Raw genomic sequence first — 7,197 nt, forward strand, 5'->3', positions numbered from 1 at the left:
ACAATCATTCACCCATTCATCCACACATTCACACACTGATGGTGGTAAGCTACATTGTAGCCACAGCTGCCCTGGGGCGGGCTGACAGAAGTGAGGCTGCCATCACACCGGCGCCACCGAGCCCTCTGACCACCACCAGTAGGCAAGGCAGGTGAAGTGTCTTGCCCAAGGACACAACGGCTGAGACAGTCAGAGCGGGGGGTTCGAACCAGCAACCCTCCGATATGCATTTGTTTAATAAATGCTAGGTTTTTAATATAATGTGTGTGGCTGTGATTTTAGCATGTGTCACTTACAGCAAGAAACAGACACTAAAATCCTCAAACTCACACAGGTAAAGAGCTGGGAAGGAAGGGGGATTAAAGGCTGCTCTTTCTGACTTTAGTGGGGATTAGTGAAAAGGGAGTGGAGTGGTTGACTTGCAGGTATGGGTTTGTGTGTTTGTGTTACTGTTTTCTTTCTCAGATTGCAATAACTTCAGACATCATTGTTTATTTTAGAAATAATTTACAAAACTGGGGACGTGAACAATCCTGCATGCAGAACAGAGGCTTCTGTGGTTGGCGTGCTATTATATCAAGCTGGCACTGAGTACAAGCTCAGTCCCAGGAGGCTGGTAGTGCTGGAATCAGCCATGTGAAAGAGGAAGGGAGTAGAGCAGATCAAGGTTGGGTTATAAACTGCACCTTCGAAGTCAGTCAGATTTGGGCAACAGCTATATTAGTGAAATGTGGTCACAAAAACTGAAGACAGAACATCTCATTATAATGAACATTTAATTAAAGTAAGGGCAGGCAATAAAATTATTTGACATCATTAGACAAAACTTCTATCATACCTTTTCAACATCATGCAATTTGGATGGTCTGGGATGAAACCAGACCTCTGGAATTCCTCTATGAAGGTGATCGTCACTGTTTCTGTTTTACACGAGGGCATCACTGGTCTGACAAAGTCATCCAGAGATGCAAACAAAGAAAAAGAATTGCATTAAACAATACTTCATAACCATTTTCTCAGCATTCCAAAAATCATCTTAACCCTCCTGAAGCCCTCAAAATAGAGAGAGATGAAGAAACGTAGCGAAGCCCTTGTAAATTTGGGTCAATTTGACCCAAGGCCACAGAAAGGTCAAGCAGTAATCCTTCTCTGGAACAAGCAGGCAGAGGTGTCCTTGCCTTTGGTTCTTTTTTTCTTCCTTGTAATTTCTTCCTAAATTCCATTTTGTTTGTGTCCATGTGGTTTATGTGGTTTTCACCTTACTTTTATGAGAAATCAGTAATGCATTTTTGTCTGTGTTTATCACACCAAACAGATCAGTATGTAACACTGAATTAGACCAAGTAGTTCCATATAACCATCTACGTAAGTTTTGTGATCTACATGATACTTGAAGCCAAACAAAGGGTTTCATTGCCTAATGCACTAAATTTAAACTTAAGCTGTAATGAAATTGCAAAAAAGATAATTTATCAAAATATGTCTGCTGTCATCAGTGTTTTCTGATCTTTTCGAGTTGTAAAACTGGCCTCGTAAAGCTTCTTTTCCAAGCTTCAAGCAGTCTATTTGTGTGGAAGTATGGACCAAACATCAATCCTTATTGTTGTCTAGTTTTTCGTATAGTTGTGATCTAAGAAAGTGGTGGATTCCACTGATTGGTTGACGCTGACTCCAGTCACCTAAAGATAAATGTAACCTGTGTTGGCAAAATGAGACAGCATGAATGCAGTCTGTGGTGCAAAAATGTGAAAATGCTGATTTTTGCTATAATTGAGATTTGTCTAAAAATTAGTCCATAAAGACACCATCTAGCGACACTGGTGACTAAAATAGCAAACAATACTCCTAATCTACCTTTAAACAGAAGTTTTATAATAGGTATATCTTCTGAAATAATCCTTTGTTTTATAACTATTAGAATTTTTTTTTCAAATGACCATTTTCTGTTCCAGCTTCTATAGCATCAAGAAACCCCTTTGTATAATCTTTGGCCTTGTTGTAAAGCTTAGGTGTTCTCTTCTTTAAATATACAGCTGGAACTCCTGATGACATCACTCCAGACCAATTAAAATTTAGTTTTCAACCCATTGCACAGCCAGGTAAAAGTTGCCAAAGTTCAACAAACTATAAATCATTTTGAAACTTTTGAGACAGGGAATTTGAAAATAACTCAACAACCACACCACAGTTTAATTTTGTAGCCATTTCCATGTTTGCTAAAGTCAATTAGCTGTGGTGGCCATTGTGAATTTAATTGACTCCAAAAGCGAATAAGTGGTAGATGTACAGCCAATGATTACTTTCTGAGAGTTTTATTAAATGTGACAATCTGCCATCAGGCCACCTGTTTTGCTCCTCCAGTTCTCCTGATTGGTTGGCTCGTCAACTACGCACAGCTGCAGCTGATTCTCATCAACCGGCTCAAGGATTCTTAAGGCAGTCAGGAGAAGCAGGTCTTCACTGATAATTATTCACTTTTTTAAATACAGAAGCATAAAACTTGAAAGTGTGAGTATTGTGAGAAGTTTGAAACAATAGAGCATGTTATTTTAGAGTGTTATAAATATGAAGAAGAGAGAAGATGCATGTTGAGAGAGTGTCAAGGTATTAAAGAAAGGTTTAATTTAACAGAATTTTTGAGGAGAGATCTGGGAAGTAGACATAATCAAATAATTATTCAGTACCTTAAACAAACAAAGCTATTTCATAGAATCTGAGTAGAGCAAGATGGGTGTGAATGTGTAAAGAATAATAAAGAGGGATATATAAAGCTATATGCAAGCTAGGTAATATAAGTAGGTGTGTATGTGTGAGTGTATGTTTAGCCAGGAGATAATGGAGGGATTAGGTAGAAAGCGAAAGTTTATAGACCATCTCAAACCACACTCCATACCGGTAAGTGGCGGTAATGCTACTGAAAGTTTGTTGCCAACCGCCAATAAAAACCAACAAGAAGAAGGTCTTCACTGAAGCATTGTTTGCTACCGGTAAACAGTCTCGGCCTATACCTATTTCGCTCTCTGAGAAATATTGATTTTGTTTATGTTCTGTGCCTGTTTAGAGTACCTGACTCCGCCCATGTCTGCTCTGAGGCCCAAGCTTACCTGTGAGAATCTGCTGAACCAGACTGAAGCCTGCCAATCTCCAACCTACATGAGAACCTACTTACCGTAAAATCCTGTAAATACCTACCTGGGGAACTGGAACATGAAGCCTGTCTGCCTCCAATGTACCTGGACACGTCCTCACTCAAACACCTTGTAAATACTCACCTGGATCACCTGGGACTCCACTACTAAACATGAACTGCTACCTCCATTTGTAAGAGCAAACTCACCTGCTTCATAGTTCCTCTTCAGCTGAGCCAAATAATGAATCCAGAACTAAATCATTACCTCCCTTTCAGATCCTGACCTGTTACTTAGCTGTCTTGTAAATAAAACCCACTTACCTTTACTTGGTCTCCTGTGTCGGTCCGTTTTCTGGGTTTCTCACGTTTGACAAATCTAACAAACCTGATAAAAAAAATCCATCCTGTGGTCCATGAGATGTTTTGCTAACAGACTGGCAGATAAACACACACAGGGTTATTTACACAATTGTTTCTCCTTTTTAAGTTTTGGAATGACCTTACACAACCTGATTCAAACCTTGCTGAAACAGGTGGTCAGTGAATAAATTGCTAGTCAAAGTGTGTGACACTACCTCCTGTATCAGCTGATTTTTTAAAAAATTTTTTATTTTTTAACCACAGCGATGGAGTCAGCAAATAAAGTTAGGGACAACATTAAAAAACTTTACAGGTGACTCACCTTTTGTCTGCTACACTCACAGCAGCTGTAGCTCATGAAGAAACATGACTACCTTTAAAACTGCAAAGCTCATAGCTCAGTGCTTTATCTTGTTGTTTTCCACAAAATGAAATAACCTTTGAAAAGACACTGTGTGGATGAATGGATGTGGCTTTAGGGAAATATCCCTTTGATTGGTCAAGAACAGTAAAGTGATATATAAAAGCTTTCACATTAACTGAAAAACAGGTGTGATTGGTCAGTTTGTGGGAGAGATACAACCACAACCTGGGAAAGGTTCTGAGGTCTCCTTCAAACTGGCTGAAGACCCTTGCTAAAATGCATCAAATCAGCCAGAACATGGATGGTCTTAAGTAAATTTAGACACTTCATTATAGCACATTGTTCTTTTATTGTTCCCACAAAAAACATGGTTCCATGTCTAATGAATGAAGACAACCATTCTGCTCTAACCCTCAGACTGAAAGCCAATGACCTTGAAGGTTGTAACCAGGGGTGGAAATTAGCACCTGCCACTGGCCAAATGTGGGTAAATATTTGAAGTGGCGTGTGAATTTGATCAACACACACGCCACTGTGGCGGGTTGGCAATTTGAACAGAAAAGGTGTTATTTGTCCTCTTAAGATATAGGGGGCAGCAATGTGCTCGAGTTGCTGCTAAATGCAAGACGGAGAAAAGTTTAGCAGACACTCTTTACCAGTTGGTGGCGGTATTGATTCCTTCAGTTGTTTACCAACCACCAATAAAAATCAAGAAGAAGAAGAAGAAACAATTTGTGGAATGGTAAAGATTTTGAGAGACGGAAGTCTATTGATAGAATGTAAGGATATAGAGCAAAAGAATAAGGCCTTTAATGTGGATAATATATGTGAAAGAGTTGTGTTGGAGAAAAAAATATTGGGAGAAAATAAAAAAATTAGAGGGGTGATTTATGGGATCCCTCTAGATGAGGATCTGGAAAAGCTTAAGAGAAATATTGTTGGAGCAAAGGTGAGTAATGTAAAAAGGAACTGTGGATGGTGAGAGAGTGGGAAGTCAGTCAATCTTAATGGAGTTTGAAGGAAAAGAGCTGCCAATAAATATATAAATAGGGTTTATAAGTTTCCAAGTCAGACCTTATGTACCTCCACAACTTCGGTGTTTTAAATGTCAACGGTATGGACATATTGCGGCAGTTTTTAAAGGAAAGCAGAGATGTCCAAAATGTGGGGAAGATCATAAATTTGAAGATTGTAAGGAAGATGTTCAAGAGAAATGTTGTAACTGTGGGGGAAGTCATAGGGTTGCGTACGGAGGATGCGAGGTAAGGAAGAGGGCTAAAGAAGTTGTGCAGATTAAAATATTTAAAAATATAAGTTATGCAGAAGCTGTAAAAAATGTGAAGGAACAGGAAAAAAGAGTGGTCGAGGAATTGGGGAGTCAAACAATACAGCAAGGGTGGCACAGTGGGGTAGTGGTTAGAGCTGTTGCCTCCCAGCAAGAAGGTTGCAGGATTGCTTCCTGGCCTGGGGCCTTTCTGGGTGGAGTTTGCATGTTCTCCCTGTGCACACGTGGGTTTACTCTGGGTACTCCGGTTTCCTCCCACAGACTAAAAACATGCATGTTAGGTTAATTGATGACTCTAAAATTGTCCCTAGGTGTGAGTGAGAGTGTGAATGGTTGTTTGTCTTGTTTGTCTCTATGTGGCCCTGCAATGGACTTGCAACCTGTCCAGGATGTCCCCCGCCTCTCGCACAGTGACTGCTGGGAATAGGCACCAGCTCCCCGCGACCTGGAATGGAGAAGCGGGTAAAGAAAATGAATGGATGGATGGACAATACAGCAATCTAAATTACTATCAGAAGATAAGGACACTTACTCAGTGGAAAATCTAGTATTATTCATAGTGTATGTTATCAACTGTACTGATCAAGCTAAGCACAAGGCTGAGAAGATTAAAATAATAGTGAGGGGAGCTGAAAAATTCTTGGGGTTTAAGGAAGGTACATGGGAAGTAATAAATAAAAAGTTAGAGGTGGATAAGAAGTCGGGTCTAGCAAGTGAAAGTAGTTTATGTTAATATTGCAATGGAACGCCAGGAGTTTGGTAGCTAATGGACAGGAATTTAAAGGTTATATTAACGAGCTTGAAGTTCAACCGGATACAATATGTGTGCAGGAAACTTGGTTAAAAATGACATTAGATTTTGTGATTAGAGATGATTTATAAAACGAGGGATACAATATCAAGTTTTAGGAAAAGGGAAAGAACTAGAATTCGTAGGAATGGAGGTATGGGAGCAGGGAGGTAAATTTAAAATAATAAATTTTTATAATCCATGTAAATTGTTATCGGCTGAAAAAATGGTGGAATTATTTGATTATTTGGAGGGGAAAGTAATTTGGTGTGGGGATTTCAATGCGAATAGTACACTGTGGGGTAATAGGAATGATAAAAATGGGCAAGTTATAGAAGAAGTGATTGAAATGAAAAATTTAGTATGTATTAATGAGAGAAGGGGTACAAGAATCAATATAAGAACAGGGATGGAGTCAACTATTGATCTAACAATTGTTTCAAATGATATAGCTGGTATTTGTGAGTGGTCGGTTGATAAAGAAACTACAGTAGGTAGAGATCATTTTCCTATATTTTTAAAGGTAGGAATAATTTGAAATAAGTATAAAAATAGAGGGGAAAGATTGAACTTTAGTAAGGCAGATTGGAGTAAGTTTAGATATTTGAGTCAAATGTATTTAGAAAAGGTAGGTTTTAATATGCATATAAATGAAGTAAATGCAAGTATCTCTAAGATAATAACGGAAGCAGCAGAATATTCTATTAAAAAGTCAGGGCGTAAAAATGATAAGAAAAAGGTGCCATGGTGGACAAGTGAGTGTAAAGAAGCAATTAAATTAAGAAATAAAGCCTTGAAGGTATTAAAACAAAACCCAATTTATATGAATTTAATAGATTAAAAAAGGAAGCAAGCAGTAGTTAGGAGGATTATAAAGAAAGCTAAGAGAGATTATTGGAAAAATTTTTGTAGCACAATAGGGAGAGATACAAAAATTGAGATGTTATGGAAAGTAATTAAAAAAATGAATGGTATTAGAGGAGAGTTTGTTTATCCTATATTAAAAGTAGAGAATGTTAATATAATTAGAGATGAGGATAAAGCTGAGGTTTTGGCAAGGACATTTAGTAAGATACGTTGCACAAATAATATTAGCGAAGAGCGTAGAAAAGGAAGAGAATATACGGTACTTAAGTATAAAAGTTTAATACAGAGTGATGAAGCAATAAATAATTGTTTGAATGTTGAGTTTAAAAAAGTGGAATTGAATTGTGTGCTTAAAAAGAACAAAAATACAGCGCCAGGTAAAGATAAAATCTGGTATAGGA

Source organism: Kryptolebias marmoratus, linkage group LG11 (assembly GCF_001649575.2).
Source record: "Kryptolebias marmoratus isolate JLee-2015 linkage group LG11, ASM164957v2, whole genome shotgun sequence".
NCBI lineage: Eukaryota > Metazoa > Chordata > Actinopteri > Cyprinodontiformes > Rivulidae > Kryptolebias > Kryptolebias marmoratus.